The 18,371-nt window shown below is 42.4% G+C and overlaps 1 long non-coding RNA gene across 1 annotated transcript; it reads left to right on the top strand.

The window, feature by feature from the left end:
- Nucleotides 1–862: 862 nt before the first annotated feature.
- Nucleotides 863–13,952, top strand: LOC311623700. The gene is made up of 4 exons (XR_014795185.1): nucleotides 863–959; nucleotides 9,506–9,632; nucleotides 10,748–10,820; nucleotides 11,644–13,952. It is a non-coding gene; the product is annotated as an uncharacterized lncRNA (long non-coding RNA).
- Nucleotides 13,953–18,371: the final 4,419 nt, after the last annotated feature.

The raw sequence follows: 18,371 nt of genomic DNA on the forward strand, positions 1-18,371 counted from the left end.
AATGTACATGCCCCTGACCGGAATAGAACCCGGGACCCTTCAGTCTGCAGACCGACGCTCTACCACTGAGCCAAACCCGCTTCGGCTAAAATATATATTTTTTAAAAAATTAACCATTCTGAATATCCAGAAGTCACCTTTATTTTTTCACGGAAAGGATGGCTTGTTTTTGTTTGTGTGTTTGTTTGTGTTTTGTTGTTGTTGTTGTTTGTTCCAATGCTCTTTGTGGGGATCTGGCTGCAGTTCTGGAAGGATCCCTCCCTAAGGCATCCCTGGTCCCTGAGCCTGTGCACCTTCTTGGCAAATGCACACGTCAGACTCCAGCTGTCAACAAAGATCAAAATGGAGCCGAAACCGGTTTGGCTCAGTGGATAGAGCGTCGGCCTGTGGACTCAAGGGTCCCAGGTTAGATTCAGGTCAAGAGCATGTACCTTGGTTGCGGGCACATCCCAGGTAGGGGGTGTGCAAGAGGCAGCTGATTGATGATTCTCTCTCATCGATGTTTCTAACTCTCTATCCCTCTTTCTTCTTCTCTGTAAGAAATCAATAAAATATATTAAAAAACAAAAAGATCAAAATGGAGCCAGATTCATCAGGTGCCTTTTCAGGGTGTGTGTTTGCAAGGAAGGACCTCTGTTCCCTGGGGACTCTCAGCCCTGCCTCTCAGTGCAAACGTCCTGGACAGGAGCTGTGGCTGCTTTGGGCTCAGGGCCTGTGCACTTCGGGCGCTAGGGGGCGCTGTCTGCGAAGTGTCTGTCAGCTGAGCTGGGCGCCAGGTGGGTGGGGCTGCGGTGTGGGCGGGGCGTTGGGGTGGGCCTATTGCGGGCAGGTGGGTGGGGCTACGCTCTGATAGCACCCGGAAGTCCTCGGGAATCGAAAGTTTCTTTTACTTCCCGTCATTCGCCAGGCGATCCTTTCGGTGGTGGAGCCGCAGGGGACTCGGGCCGGGAACGGACATGGTGAGTGGCGGCCGGGCGCGGAGGCGGTAGGAGGGCGGGGAGCCGCCGGGGACCGTCTGTCCGCGGGCAGGTCCGGGCTGCGGACCCCAGGCGCCCGGGCTCCGCGGAGGCTGCAGGCCCCTCGGGCTCGCAGGGGGCCCCGCCGGGACCCGGGTCCAGGGCGTCCCCGCGGCGGGGCCTGGGGCTGCGGAGCGAGTCCGGGCGGCTCCGCGCCCACAGCCCGGGCTCCGCAGTGGGTGCGGGGCCGCGTGGAGGGTCCGGGGGGACAGGGGGCTCGGCCTCCGCGGTCCGTGCACGGGGGGAGCTGTGGTCTGTGGCCTGTCCCTCCTTTCCCCCCAGAGGGACCGTGTTCTCCTGGGTGTGATGTGTGTGGAGCAGTACCGGAACCAGCCAGTATGACAGGTCCTGAAGGTATGGCTAGGAGGCTGAGAAGAAGAGGACATGAACAGCGGGGCTTCAGGAGGACTGCAGAGCCTAATGGCACTGCAGCAAGTTTATTAAGGGCGCAAACTCTTTTATTTATACACTGAAGCTGGGCGTTCCTCCAGATGGCCTTCTCTCTGGCCTTGAGGCTACGTGCCAGTTCCTTAAGACCTCCGCAGGAAGATATCTGCCTGGGAAAGTTCATTCGGCTGTGTCCCGACCAGCGGAAGATCAACGTGGGGGCGAGGAGGCACCTAGAAGGGAATGACAGAGGACAGGAGACGCGAAGAAATGGAGGCATGACAGAGTTCTGATCAAGCCTCGAATTTTATTGTTGAAGCTGCAATATATATATACACAGGCTGTAGGAGGAGGTTGCCGCGGGGACATTCCAAGGCGGGCAAACTATGGGAGGGAGGATCAGGGAGGGGACCTTGTAGGGATCTTCGGAGCAGGATGTGTCCTTAAGCGATAAGTTATCTTTAGCTTCTGGCCAAACCGCAGGGCACCACGTGATTTCTGGTGACTGTGATTTGTAAGAGGAGTTGGAAACTTAACTCTCAAGATGGAGTTGTATTTTCTAAGATGGAGTTGCTTGTATCAACTCTGATGGCTCCCAACACGGCTGTACTCTGCTATGTTTAATCAAGGACATGTTTGCACATTCCAATCTTGCACGCACAGCAGAACGAAGGATACTGTGTCTTGCCACGTCCCCAAGTGACCCGACTTCTGGGGGAGAGCAGGCAGGGCTACCTACCCTTGCTCCATCCCCGATTCTTAGGGGACTCGGCTTCTAACAGAGCAGGCTCTCCAGTCCCCCGTCCCCCAGGCCCTGCTCTGCAGCCAGTGCCTGCATTCCCAGTCTCTCCCCGGACCCTGAACCCCACTTCCCTCCTCTGAGTCACAGTGTTGGAGACCGGGTGTAAGCTGACAGAGTCCTTGTCCACAAAGGGACTGATAAGAGTCAGTCTTCTGCCCACAGAGTCCCCTGACTTTCTTTCTTTTTCTTTTTCTTTTTTAATGTTTTATGATTTTTTACAGAGAGGAAGGGAGAGGGACAGAGAGTCAGAAACATCGATGAGAGAGAAACATCCATCAGCTGCCTCCTGCACACCCCCCACTGGGGATGTGCCCCCAACCAAGGTACATGCCCTTGACGGGAATCTAGCCTGGGACCTTTCAGTCCTCAGGCCGAGGCTCTATCCACTGAGCCAAACCGGTTTCGGCTCCTCTGACTTGTTTTGATGGCACTTTTCTGTTGTCAGCAGAATGAGAGCGACCTTCATAGCTTATCAGAAGTCTGTAAGTATTTACCGAGAATTTGGCTTCCTGCTTTATCTCCACGATTGGGAGGAACCGAGGGACAGAAAGTGGTGAAAGTGGGCATCTCTGTCTCATTCCTGTTCTTAGGGGAAATGGTTTTAATTTTTGCCCATTGAGTATGATGTTGGCTGTAGGTTTGTCATATAAGGCTTTTATTATGTTAAGGTATGATCCCTCTATTCTCACTTTACTGAGAGTTTTTATCAGGAAAGGTTGATGGATTTTGTCAAATGACTTTTCCGTATCAATTGATATGATGATGTGATTTTTGTCTTTCAATTTGTAAATGTGATGTGTTACGTTTATTGGTTTGCGGATATTGTACCAGCCTTGCGTTCCTGTGATGATTTCCACTTGGTCATGGTGTGTGATCTTTCTAATGCAATGCTGGATCCAATTGAGCATCAAGTTTTTGGAGAAAATCACTTTTGTATGTTTTATGTTTTCAAACCTATTGGGATGACATTGGCTAGGAAATGTATATGTTTCAAATCTACATTTCTATACTTCATCATGTGTACCTTGTATTGTGTGTTCCCCACCCAAAGTCTCCTTCCATCACTATTCAATACTCACCTTTACCCTCTTCTACCTCCTCACACTCCCCTTTTCCTCTGGTACCTCATGCTGTTGTCTAAGTCTAAGAGTTTGTTTTGCTTAATTACTCCCAAACCCCTTCTCCTCTGACAGTTATCAGTCTGTTCTCTATATCTATGAGTCCCTGTAGACTTTGTTAATTTCTCTTCTTTACATTCCAAATATAAATGAAGTCATGTTTGTATTTTTAAAAAAATATATTTTATTGATTTTTCACAGAGAGGAAGAGAGAGGGATAGAGAGTTAGAAACATCGATCAGCTGCCTCTTGCACACCCCCTACTCGTGATGTGCCCACAACCAAGGTACATGCCCTTGACTGGAATCGAACCTGGGACCTTTCAGTCCAGGCCGACGCTCTATCCACTGAGCCAAACCGGTTTTGGCTGTATTTTTTCTTACTGGTTTACTTCAGTTACCATAATGCTCTCCGTTTTCATCCATGCTGTCACAGAGGGTATGATTTTCTTCATTTTTAAGGCTGAGTAATATTCAGTTGAGTTATACTATAACTTTTTTATCCACTCACTTACTGAAGGGCACTTGAGGTTTCTTCAAATCTGGGATATTGTAAATACTGCTACAAGGAACGTGGGGGTGCATATTTTCTTTTGTATTAGTGTTTTGACTTTTTAAAAAATATATATATTACCAAAAATGAAATTGCCGGTTTATTGCCGGTGCTGACAAGCAGACCCTGAATGACGGATTTATGGATTACTTTGAGACATTTGCTGTGAAACAGAGGTTAAGGGACTGCCCTGCTAAAGGAACCAGATAGCCTCGATTGCCTGCCTCGTTGGGCTTTTATTGTACTGTATTTTCCGGCGTATAAGACGACCGGGTGTATAAGACGACCCCCTAATTTTACAGTTAAAACATAGGTTTAGGCCTATATTCCCTGTATAAGACTACCCCCCACTTCCGAGGCAACACCAGTTCTTTTTTTAATAGACCGCCTCTCTGACTCTGGCCAATCTGAGCAGGCTTTTTACTAGAACACAGTGTCATCTTATACGCCGGAAAATACGGTAACTGCAGTTTGAGATAAAGTTTATCTTTTATTTTTATTTATTTTTTCATTTTTTTAAATTAAATTATTATCTGTGTACCTATACCATTACCCGCCCCCCTTCAATACATGCCCGCCCTCCCCAGAGTTTTGTGTCCATTGGTTGTACTTATATGCATGTAAACAAGTCCTTTGGTTGATCTCTTATCTCCCCCAGATCTCCCTCCCCTCCCCGCTGTAATTTGACAGTCTGCTTGTTGCTTTACTGTCTCTATATCTATCTTTTGGTTCATCAGTTTATAATGTTCTTTATTATCCATAAATGAGTGAGGTCATGTGGTGTTTCTCTTTCATTGATTGGCTTATTTCACTCAGCATGATGTTCTCCAATTCCATCCAGGTTGCTGCAAATGATGAGAATTCCTTCTTTTTTATGGCAGCGTAATATTCCATTGTGTAGATGTACCATAGTTTTTTGATCCAGTCATCTGCTGATGGGCACGTAGGCTGTTTCCAAATTCTAGCTATTGTAGATTGTGCTGCTATGAACATAGGGGTGCATATATCCTATCTGATTGGTGTTTCTAGTTTCTTGGGATATAATCCTAGAAGTGGGATTACTGGGTCAAATGGGAGTTCCATTTTCAGTTTTTTGAGGAAACTCCATACTGTTCTCCACAGTGGTTGCACCAGTCTGCATTCCCACCAGCAGTGCACGAGGGTTCCTTTTTCTCTGCAACCTTGCCAACACTTGTCGTTTGTTGATTTGTTGATGTTAGCCATTCTGACAGATGTGAGATGGTACCGCATTGTTGTTTTGATTTGCATCTCTCGGATAATTAGTGACTTTGAGCATGTTTTCATGTGCCTTTTGGCCTTCCTTCTGTCTTCTTTTGAAAATATTCTATTTAGGTCCATTGACCATTTTTTAATTGGGTCATTTATCTTCCTTTTATTTAGTTGTGTAAGCTGTCTGTAGATGTTGGAGATTAAACCTTTATCAGTGATAACATTTGCAAATGTGTTTTCCCATACAGTGGGCTTTCTTGTTGTTTTGTTGATGGTTTCTTTTGCTGTAAAAAAGCTTTTTTACAGTTTATCTTTTAAATACAATTAGTAGGCTAAGTAATTTTGGAAGGACACATGTGTTTGTAATGTCCTTTAAGTAAGAACATCCAAATATTAAGTATAAGAATTCCTGTAAACACCTGGTTGTCAGTACATGCACAGTCTTGTTTTTGAAAGGTCAAGAAATAATTAGAAGCATCGCCTTTGGCACTCCCCTAAGTCAGAATTCTAATAAGCAGGGCAGGCGGCTTTCTGCACAACTTCTTGTTTTTCAGCATGTCCTCTTTGCTGACTTTCCAGCCAAGTCTTGTGTGCTTCCCAACATCTCTACCTTTTTTGTTTTGATGAATGTAGAAGACAGAGGGAGGTGGTGAACTTTCTGCTTCAGAATATCAGGATCCCGGAAGTGCATTTACTGCTCCAGTTCCAATTTTACAGATTATAAAAAAAAAAAAAACACACAAAAAGAGCAATGGTTGGTTATGTGGAATGGGTGAAGTGTGAGTATGCTCAGCTTCTGCCCTCAGCTTCATCATGATTTCCCAGGTTATTCTGGGGGGCCACCTGGGTCCAGGGAAGGTGCATTGTTCGAGGCTTCAGAGTCCGCAGGTCCAAATTCTTCATTTCTGGGCGAAGATTGGTCCCATGCTATGCCATGGCAGGTTTTAATCTGGCGAACTGGAATCCACAGCAGCCCTGGGGGATTGAAACACAAGCATATCCTCTCCCCCATGTTAATAATTCATTGGGTCCCCTCCAGTTTCCACATCTTGCCACAAGACTTGTAGTTTCTGAGATGGAGTTATTGAGGTAAAGTACTGTTCTACAGAGGATTGAAAAGTATTTATTCAAATTAAAAAAATTAAGGGTAAAGAATGCTTTAGATAGCATTACAGCAGGGTCTTTGAGTCCCATATTCCCCTTTTTTGTTTTACCAGCAGACCCTTCAGGGTACCAGGGGCACGTTCAGTGGTGGCCTGCCCTTTTGGATGTAAGGAATTCCCGTGGAATGTTGGATGGACAAAGTTCTGCAAAAGGTGGTGAAGCCAAGGCTGCTATAAGCAGGCCCATTATCAGTTTATCTTGATATAGCTACAATTGGACACAGGTCTTATTGAATTCATGCGAAGAACTGTATTGCTACTTATTACCGTATTTTTCGGACCATAAGACGCACCAGTTTTTAGAGAAGGGAAATGAAGAAAAAAAGATTCTGAAACAAATAGTGTCCTAAAATATTTTATGTGCATTAAAACCCAACATCACAGTCATAAACACATGTAATCAACCCTGTAAAGTAAACAGCAGCATTTAGAACCATTTTAGAGCCGGGCAAGCACACAGAGACCACACAGAGCCGGGCAAGTAAAAAACTTTTTTTTAAAAGTATATGTGTAGGCTATATTTGGACCATAAGACGCAGGGACTTTTCCCCCCCACTTCTGGGGGGGAAAAAGTGCGTCTTATGGTCCGAAAAATACGGTAAGTATTGCCAAATACTGTAGGGACGGGTAGGGAGAGAAAGAAATAATTTACCAAATTACTTTAAAAATGCCTTTTAAAAAATATATATATTTTATTGATTTTATACAGAGAGGAAGGGAGAGAGATAGAGAGCTAGAAATGTCGATGAGAGAGAAACATTGACCAGCTGCCTCCTGCACACCCCCTACCGGGGATGTGCCCGCAACCAACGTACATGCCCCTGACCGGAATCGAATGTGGGACCCTTCAGTCCGCAGACCGACGCTCTACCACTGAGCCAAACTTATATCTGAAACACAGAAAGTTTAAGAATCAGTAATACTTGCAAATGACATTGAATATTGTCTTTTCTGCATAATACAATATTCTTGAATAACACAGCTGCAAATGAAAACATAATATACAATAGTTACATTTGACAAAGCTTCCCATTCTCTTTAAGGAGAAAATTTTCCTTTATGAGAGAGAAAACAAACATTTGAGACATTCCAGAGCCAATTGTAGTGTTCTAAAGCCAATTCTAGGTAAAGGAAAAGTTCCTTAAAATTCAAACTCTGGAAGAATTGTCAAATTTCTTTTACCAAAATTTCATATATGAAAGTGTATTAGGCACAAACATAGGCTAACAAACTTCAGTCTCCATGATTAAAAGATGGCTTTTAAGAAACTTTCTGGTTAATACAACATATAACAATTTTAATAATTTTTGTATATTTGTTCTAGTTATGTGAAATACACCATTGGTATCTTGAAAGGAATTGCATTGAATCTATAGATTGCTTTGGATAATACGAACATTTTAATGATATTAGTTTTTCCTCTCCATAAACACCATATGTGCTTCCATTTATAGTTTACATTGCAATTATAGTTTACATTTAATTTTATTTTGTATTAATTTCAGGTGTAGAACATAGTCTTTAGACAAACTACAATTTTCTGCTTGATATTTTTAGTACCCCTAACACCCCTCATGTATTTTGAAATCATGTGCCACTTCAGTATGAAAATATTGCAGATTTCAATAAGGGTCCTTGTACATGCCAAGTCTTAAATTATTTCTAAATGTCCAGGCCCCAGTTACAGTGTTACAATTCTATTGGAAAGACTTCTTTTGAGTGTGATCTTATGATTTCAATATACGTGTCCATGTGTCCTAAAAATCAGATGGATTAACCTTCAGGATCATAAGCAGGGGACTTTTGTAGAGGGCTACGTTGACCTGCCTTGCTCATGCCTGAGCTCTTAACTTCCTATCTCCATGAAATGAGAGAGGCAAAAGGTCCAACTGAGTTACTAACTACCAGATCCAGCCGGCATCACAGGTCCTGGAGGTAGGGCTAGGAGGTTTTAAGAGAAATAAAGACAAAGAGAAAGCGGGACTTCAGGAGGACTGCTAGTCCATGATGAGACTTCAGTAACTTTATTAGTTGCAAGCGTACATTTATGCGGCTTTTCTGGGCATTTCTCCAAGTGCCCCTTTCCCAGGACAAGGCCGCTCGTCAGCTCCTCAAGACATTCTTGGAAAAGATACATAGAGCAAGCGTCTGGTTAGATATCATTGAGAACAGCCTAGCTGAGAACATCCAGATAAGTCGTGCATCACGCGCACTCTCTAACAACGGGGCTATGGTCTGCCCTGTCCCTAGTTGACCCTGAAGGCTTAGGGGAGAGCGGGTAGGCGTCCCTACCCTGCGCTCAATCCCCTGCAGGAGAGCAGGTAGGCGTCCCTACCCTATGCTCCATCCTTGCCCTCGGGTCCCACGGAACACGGCTTCCCACAACTAACAAATAACATAAAAACAAATGATTATTCATACTCCTTCACAAGAATATTTTCCTTCATTCAGGTGTATCTGAATACTTCTAATAATCTGGAGTACTTCAGGACAATATGGTCAAGTACCTTTTGTTCCAAGTTGAGTTTTCACACACCTCCTGGTCTCTTCTGTTTGATGATAAGTATAGAAGAGAAAGCTAGCTACAAGGCCCTTATTGTATTCATAGTCATTAAAGCTTTATGGAGATATGACAGTATGCTTCATGGATTGCTGCATCAAATGGTGGTTATAGTGGAGATGAGTTTTTTTCCTCAAGGAATTGATGGGCTTAAAATAGAAGTATTTTAATGTATTAGTATAGAAGTTGTTCAAGGCACTCTTTAACCTGACAGAGCAATGAAGATGAAGTGATCACAGTAAAATCATATCAATAAATTCCATGTGTGCCCTAGCTGGTTTGGCTCAGTGGATAGTGTTGGCCTGCGGACTGAAGGGTCCCAGGTTCAAATCCAGTCAAGGGCACATGCCAGGTGTGAGCTTGATCCCCAGTGGGGATGTGCAGGAGGCAACGGATCAGTGCTTCTCATTATTAATGTTTCTATCTCTCTCTTCCTCTCCCTTTCTCTCTGAAATCAATACAAATATATTTAAAATAAACAAACAAACAAATCAATAAATTCCATGTGTTCTTCTGCAAGTGATTGTGGCAAATTCATACTAGTCTTAAGATCATGCCATAGACTGAATGTTGGGGACCACATGTCCTGTGTGAACTTCCTATGAATTATGTATGTATAGATCCTCAGTGCTGTCTGTCTGACCCATTCTCCTATATGCATATGTGGGATGTTGTAGGACTCCGTGGCCTTTGAGGATGTTAATGTGGAGTTCACCAAGAAGGAGTGGGCTTTCCTGGATCCGACCCAGAAGAAACTCTACACGGATGTGCTGCTGGAAACCTTCTGGAACCTGGCATCAGTAGGTAGGTATCACAAATTCTTCTGTTAAAATACATTTTTATTCATTTTAGAGGGGAAGGAGAGAGAGAGAGGGAGAGAGAGAGAGACAGAGAGAAAAACCAATGATGGGAGAAGAGTCTCTAATTGGCTACCTCCTGAGCCTCATATTGCAATAGATCAGAGAAAAACTAAGCAACGCTTTAGAGAAAAGGAGTGACACTGTTTATTTACGCCGGCAGACTCGGGATAACTTTTCAAATCTGAGTAAAGTAACACGTAGGGGGTTTCTCTTTTATATCTTTCTGGGGTCTTTGTTCCACAAATATGGATTATGCTTCTGGTCTTTTTCGCAGACTTTGCAAGAAGGTCCCTAGGTGTTGGGGTTCTCCAGGCCATATCTGATGGTTTGGCCTGGCCCCAGTGTTAGTAACCCTCCCTCTGGGGCAGTGCACTGTTCAGTTTTATGGCCTCTGTAATAGGTTCTGCAAATCCAGTTTCTGTGAAAGAGGTAGTGACTTAATTATAGATTATCAAGAATGTACACTGAGCTGAAACCGGTTTGGCTCAGTGGATAGAGCGTCGGCCTGCGGATTGAAAGGTCCCTGGTTCGATTTCGGTTAAGGACATGCGGGCACATCCCCAGTAAGGGGTGTGCAGGAGGCAGCTGATCGATGTTTCCCTCTCATTGATGTTTCTAGCTTTCTATCCCTCTCTATTCCTCTCTGTAAAAAGTCAATAAAAATTAAAAAAAAAGAATGTACACTGAGCTTGCTGGCATGGATTCAGATTGCTAGTCCTCCCCACCCTCCTCCAAATATCAGGGTTACATCAGAATTAGCCTTTTAGCCTCCTCACTTCACACTCTAAGGATCTAGCCTGCAAACTGGTCCTACTGGGAATTGACCTGTGACCTCCTGGCTCATTGGTTGACCATCAACCACAGAGCTACTCTGGCCTGCAACAGTTTACTTATTTAGTCATTTGGAAAACTAATTGCTTGCTCATCAATGCTGTTTCAAAACCTGAAATACAGAAAGGGAGTACAATAGTAATTAAAGTAGGAATGATCACAGCTCATTGTGTCCCTAAAATCTAACCATTTTTAATATTCTTTAATAATTTATAATGTTCTTTCTAGTGTGTATTTTACAAGAAAAATGTGAAGACCATGATAGTGAAGATCAGTATGAAAATCTGGGGATGAATCATAGGTGAGTCACATTAACACGAGAAAGCATTAAGAGCATCATTGTTGTTGTTTTTAAATGTTTTTATATATTTATTTATTTATTTAATATGTTAAAATTTATTTCAGAGAGGTAGGGAGAGGGTGAAAGAGAAACAAACATCAGCGATGAGACAGAATTATTGACACCTGCATCCTGCATGCCCCTCACTTGGAATCAAGCCCAGAACCTGGGCATATGCCCTGACTGGGAATCGAACTGTGACCTTCTTGTTCAGAGGTTGGCACTCAACCACTGAGCCACACCGGAGGTGCTAAAATAGGTTTTCATTAATTTTAGATTGTGGAGGTGAGATAGAAACATCAATTAGCTGCCTCCTGCATGCTCTGTTCTGGAGTTAATAAGTCTATAGTCAGGCCATGTTCCCTTTCAGGGAATTGAACCATCAATCTCTGGTGCATGGGTCCATGCTGAACCAGTGAGCCACATAGGCCTGGTCCACAAAACAATCTTAAAGACAGGTAATCCAGTTGCATCAGCCCAGTTTTAAATATATTGGTTCTTAGAATTATCTCTAAATGTTTTTTTCTGAAATATGACCTAATGTTTAATGTATACAAAAATAATTACTCTTGGAAACAATATACAGAAGTACCATTAATGAGTATAAGTGTTTTCATAATATCTATGATCCAGACTATTTCAGAGGTTTTAGGATATCCACTTTCAAAAATCAGAATGTACAGAAGCACCACACTTTTGACAACAGTAAAAATATCATTGTCATATTATTATTAAATATTAAATAACTAACAGAGTATTAATAATATGCTTCTGATTTTTACAGCAATCATACAGTAGAGAGACTTTGTACAAGGAAGGATGGTAGTAAATCCAGAGAAAACTTCAGCCAGATTCCAAATCATAATGAAAAGAAGGAAACTCCTACTGAAAAAAAGCAATCTAAGTCCAGACTGTGTAGGCAAATCTTCATGCATTATTTATCCTTGAATAGCCACCTGAGTTCTCACATTGGACCCAAGCTATACCTGTGTCAGGAATATGAGGAAAACCCTTATAAGTGGACGGAACCTGAGAAAGCTTTCAAGCACCATCAGCATATTCGAAGACATGAAGGCAGCCCCAGTGGGAAAGCTTTTCACTACTCAACTTCCCTTAAAAATCATGAAAGGACGCATATTGCTGGGAAACTATATGGGTGTGGGAAAGGCTTTGGTCATCTCGTTTACTCTAAAGTTCACAAAAATACTGATAGTGGAGAGGAACCATATCAAAGTAAGCAATGTAGCAATGCTTTCAGGTCTCCCAAGTACTCTGGAGAAAATGAAAGAAGACACCCTGGAGAAAAGCCCTACCAATGTCAGAAATCTGGAAAAGCTTTCAGTTCCACTTCTCTTACAAATCATAAAACTACACATACTGGCAAGAAACCTTATAAATGTAAGCAATGTGGCAAAATCTTCAATTTGCGCAGCTCTCTTAGAAAACATAAAATAAGTCATTTCGAAAAGCAGCCTCATGAAGGTAAGGAATGTGGTGAAACATTTCCTTATCCCTCTTTACTTAGAAGTCATAAAATAATTCATACTGCTGGAAAACCCTATGAATGTAAGCAATGTGGTAAATATTTATCTAGTCCAGCTTCCCTCCGACGTCATGAAAGAATTCATACTGAGGAAAAGCCATATCAATGTGAGCAGTGTGGTAGAGCTTTCTATGATCAGGATGTCCTACAACGTCATAAAAGCATTCATACTGGGCAAAAACCCTATAAATGTGAGCATTGTGGTAAAGTTTTATCTAATCAAACTTCCCTCCGACGTCATAAAAGCATTCATACCCGGGAAAAGCCATATCAATGTGAGCAGTGTGGCAGAGCTTTCTATGATCAGGATGTCCTGCAATGTCATAAAAGCATTCATACTGGGCAAAAACCCTATAAATGTCAGCATTGTGATAAAGTTTTATATAATCGAATTTCCCTCCATCGTCATGAAAGCACTCATACTGGGGAAAAACCATATAAATGTGAGCATTGTGGCAGAGCTTTCTATGATCAGGATGTCCTGAAACGTCATAAAAGCATTCATACTGGGCAAAAACTCTATAAATGTGAGCATTGTGGTAAAGTTTTATCTAATCAAACTTCCCTCCGACGTCATGAAAGCATTCATACTGGGGAAAAACCCTATAAATGTCAGCAGTGTGACAAAGCTTTCTGTGATCGAGGTGCCCTCAATCGTCACGAAAGAACTCATACTGGGGTAAGACCCTATGAATGTAAGCATTGTGGTAAAGGTTTTGATTTTCCATTTTCTCTCCAAGATCATGAAATGATTCATAGTGGGGTAAAACCCTATGACTGTAAGCATTGTGGAAAAGCCTTCAGTTATCTGCAGTCCTGTCGAAGGCATGAAAGAACACATATGAAAGAAGACCCTGGAAATAGTGGGATAAAACCCTACGTATGCCTTCAATGTGATAAGGTTTTCAGTCTTTCCGCGTATCTTAAAATTCATGAAAGAATTCATACTGGGGAAAAACCCTATGAATGTAACCATTGTGGTAAAGCTTTCTCTGATCCAAGTTCCTTCAAACGTCATAAAAGAATTCATAATAAGGAAAAACCCTGTTAATGTAAGCAATAGGGGAAATTTTTTATTTATCCCAGATCCCCTCGAATTCACAGAAACCTTCATAGTAGACAAATCATAATGAAAGAACTCATACTAAAAATAAGCTCTATCGTTGTAAAGATTGTAGAAAAGCCTTTGAGTATTCTAGTACTTTTTTTTATCCTCACCTGAGGATATTTTTCCATTGAGAGAGTGGAAGTCAGAAAGACAGCAATATCGATGTAAGAGAAACACATCAATTGGTTGCCTCTTGCACACGCCCAGACATTAACCTGTTAACTGAGCGGGACCTATAAATACGTCAAACGTAAACAATATCGGGAATGGGTAGGATGTATGAATACATCCTGGAAATACTTGTTGCGCCCCGAGAGGGACGGTATATATTTTTTGTAATCTTTATAATTGTTTGTAAAATTTATAATTTTTTAATTTGATGTTTCCACTTTTTTGTTGGTATTCTTTTCTGTTTTTTTGTAATTTTGTATTTTCCTTTGTGCTTTATATATAAATAACAAAAAAATATATATATATCATTTATTTTAATTAAGTATAAATAAAAAATAATAATAATATGAAATTACATCCTCCGGGCATGATGTACTGACAGGTCCTAGTGAAAGAGTACGCACCCATTATAGGTTGCGTAATTAAAAAGGGAACTCCCCGGTTAACAGGTTAAAGCACACATAGTGGAGACAAGCTGAGAACCTTATGAATGTAAGTAATGTGAGAAAACTTTCAATTGTCTCATATCTTGGAAGACATGAAAGAAGTGAAAGAAAGAAGCCTCAAGAGAGGGGCCAGTCCTGGGTGTGGGATGGTAGGAGGAGGCACCAGGGTGGGGTGGGGTCCCTGACACACTGGCTTCGGCCTAATTTTCCTGGGTCCCCATGGGGATCGGCTGCTGGGTGGTGGCTGAGCAGATGCCAGATCCCAGTGAGGTCCCCAGCCCACATACAGTGGGCATCTGCTCTGGGAACCGAGTGCTTCACCTGACGTGCACCTGGCCTCATAGTCCTGGCTCTGTGTGCATCATGATTTTCCTCATTGATGTTTCTATCTCTCCCTCTCCCTTCAATAAAAAAATATTTTTAAACAGTATATATTATAGAGGATAAAATAAACTTTAAAGACAATTTGATTGTTTCTAAGTTTTTTATGGGTGTGATTCAACTGACAATATATGAAAATAAAATAAGTAAATTGGGAGATTTAGAAAAATGAATGCAGTAAGTGGTTCTGCTTCTTGGTTGACGCTAAGCTACTGCAGAGTTCTTGGATTTGTAGCTTTTAGCTTTACAATGAGTATAATCATAGAAATCTGTTTCACCAACAATTACATAGCTAAATCATTTTCAATCTGAGCAAGTTGCCTGCTTTGGTGTTTTGTGGATATCAATGCTACCATTCAGTAAAAAGCTAAAAATGATCTTCCATGTCATAGGCCTAGACACTTTTTTTTATGTAGAGGAAGGAAGAAGGATAGAGAGTTGGAAACATGCAAAAAAAATGTATTCCTACTTATTATTTTTTCTTTAAAAAATATATTTTATTAATTTTTTAGAGAGAGAGAGCTAGAAACTTCAGTGGGAGAGAAACATCGATCAGCTGTCTCCTGCTCACCCTCAACCAAGGTACATGCCCTTGACCGGAATCAAACCTGGGACCTTTCAGTCCGCAGGCTGATGCCCTATTCACTGAGCCAAACCGGTTTCGGCAGGCTGAGTTTCTTTTCAAGAGCCCAATGGTTGGCAAACGAGCTCGTGAGCTCAGCCTAACTCGATTCCAATAATTAAGGCTGCTGTTCCTTGTGATTAAGCCCTCATCCTTACTCCTCTACAGTATATTGTATAAGGAAATACAATTGTCCCTCTCCCCTCATAGGTTCTGAGTTGAGGAATTCCTGTAATAAACATTCTTAGCCGAGACCGGTTTGGCTCAATGGATGGAGCGTCGGCTTGGGGACTGAAGGGACCCAGGTTCGATTCCGGTCAAGGGCATGTACGTTGGTTGCGGGCATATCCCCAGAAGGGGGTGTGCAAGAGGCAGCTGGTCGATGATTCTCTCTCATCGATGTTTCTAGCTTTCTATCTATCTCCCTTCCTCTCTGTACAAAATCAATAAAATATTTTTTTTTTAAAAAAAACATACTTAGCCCGAGCCAACTCTGCTGAGTGGATAGAGGGTCAGCCCTACAGACTGAAGGGTCTCAGGTTCGATACTGGTCAAGGGCACCTGCCCAGGTTGTGGGGATGGTCCCCATTAGGGGAACTGCAGGAGGCAGCAGATCAATGATTCTGTCACCATTGGTGTTTCTATTTCTCCCTTCTCTGAAATCAATAAAAAACATGTAAATCAAAAACTATTCCAGTGTTAGAAACCAAAATCTTGGATAATATTTGGAAATTATTTGAGAGCATTGGTAGAGGGGTAAAAGACAAATGGCTTCTTGACAGGGGAGGAGACAAAGAAATAGATTCTTTACTTTGTCCAGAAAACTCTTTCAATGTGGTAACAATTGGTGTGTGTGTGTGTGTGTTTTTTGGAATATGATGTCACAGGTGAAGTGATCAGGTTTCTGTATTTTATTATAGAGTCATTGTATCTAGTTTCTCTACCATATTATAGATGAAGGAAATGATCCTCACTTGAAGTGGTAATAGCTATCATGTAATTTGTTCTTTCCAAGTTCCAGGCACTGTTTTTAAAAAGTTGGCAGATATAGCTCAGTCAGTGTGGCTCAGTGGTTGAACGTCGACCTACATACCAGTAGGTCAGGGTTAGACTCCTCAGGGCATATGCCCTGTTTGGGGTCTTGATCCCCAGGAGGCAGTCGATCAGTGATTCTCTCCTATCATTGATATTTCTATCTCTCCCTCTCCCTATTTGGAATCTACAAAAATACATTTAAAAGATATAAGACAGCCCTAGCCAGTTTGGCTCAAGGGTCAGAGTGTCAGCCTACAGACCAAAGGGTCCTGGATTTGATTCCAGTCAAGGGCACGTACCTTGGTTGCTGGCTCTTCCCTAGCTGGGGCATGGTCAGGGCTCATGCAGGAGGCAACCAATAGATATCTTTCTCTCACATCGATGTTCTCTTTCTTTCCCTCTCTCTTCCTATCTCTAAAAAATCAATGGAAAAACAAGAAATAGGTTACTTTGGTATTATTTTAATATATATATTATATATTTATAATATATATTAAAATAATACATATATATATTTTTTCCCATTGAATTTTATTGAATTTAATATATATATATATTTGTCCCTACATGCCGGGCACGGATGCAAGCGCGCCTTAAATATATTTTTATTGATTTTTTAAAAAATATATTTTTATTGATTTTGTACAGAGAGGAAGGGAGAGAGATACAGAGTTAGAAACATCGATGAGAGAGAGTCATCAATCAGCTGCCTCTTGCACACCCCCTACTGGGGATATGCCCGCAACCAAGGTACATGCCCTTGACCGGAATCGAACCCGGGACCCTTCAGTCCCCAAGCCGACGCTCTATCCATTGAGCCAAACCGGTCTTGGCGAATTTTATTGAATTATTAACTGTGTACATATTTTAACATTGCCCCCCCCCCCCTGTACATACCCTCCCTCCCCATAAAATATATTTCTTTATTGATTTCAGAGAGGAAGGAAGAAGGGGAGAGAGAGATAGAAACATCAAATAAACAATTTATGATAAAAAATGTTGTATTACCCGCCGGGACCGGTGTTGTATTACCCGCCGGGACCGGTGTGGCTCAGTGGATAGAGCGTCGGCCTGCGGACTGAAAGGTCCCAGGTTCGATTCCGTTCAAGGATAATATTTGGAAATTATTTGAGAGCATTGGTAGAGGGGTAAAAGACAAAGGCTTCTTGACAGGGGAGGAGACAAAGAAATAGATTCTTTACTTCTCTTTGTCCAGAGAAGTAAAGAATGTACCTTGGTTGTACCTTGGTTACGGGCACATCCCCGGTAGGGGCTGTGCAGGAGGCGGCTGGTCGGTGTTTCTCTCTCATCGACGTTTCTAACTCTCTGTCCCTCTCAAATTCCTCTCTCTGTAAAGTCAATAAAATATATTTTAAAAATTAATTAAAAAAATATTGTATTACCCATATTTTACTTCTGCTTTATGGGTTGACGCTCAACCACTAAGCCATGCCAGTTAGGCCATTCCTAAGTTTTAAGTGTCAGTTTTAATAAGGAAAGGAACTTCTATACCAGGGCTGTCTTGGGTGGACAGAAGAAGAGCAGATCTCCACACTGTCCACCAGAATCTTCAGAGTTTACCTAGGACCCTTCATGGGTCATGTACATGGTTCAGGTGGAATTAGCAACACATTATTCTCTCAAAGCTGTGTCCTTGAAATGGCCCCCAGTTCTCCATCAGTGGACAGAACATATATCCCAAGGACAGGGGTGGGAGGAAGGAATGTGATTGCCCAGTTGTAGCTCATTGGTTGACCAGCTGTAGCATCTTCTCAGTGACCCTCCCACAGAGCGGCTGCTTGAACCATGTGTGACCATATGGGCCATATGCCAAGGCTACGGGGAAAATCTATCCATACAAGGAACTCCTTGTGGCTTCTCAGTGGAGCTCTTTGATGAAAAGACCATCTTGTAGGGTGAGTCTTGAGACCTGATGGTTTCCATGGTGCAGGTGGATGCAGCAACACTAAATCTATTCTGGCCCTTGTGTTTGCCGTGATGGAGACTACAGGAACCACCTGCTCTTACCCCCTAATGTATCACCAGTGGATATCATGTAACCACTGAGATCTTCTCTTTTGATTGTAATATATAAATCTCGAGAACCGATGCACAAAATTCCTGCAAGAGAATTCCTTCCTTCCCCTGGCTGCTGGCACTGGCTTCCCTCTGGCACCCGAGACCCGGGCTTCCCTCTGACCGCCAG

The sequence above is a fragment of the Pipistrellus hanaki genome (genome assembly GCF_964339955.1).
Source record: "Pipistrellus hanaki genome assembly, chromosome: 5".
NCBI classification, from domain to species: Eukaryota; Metazoa; Chordata; class Mammalia; order Chiroptera; family Vespertilionidae; genus Pipistrellus; species Pipistrellus hanaki.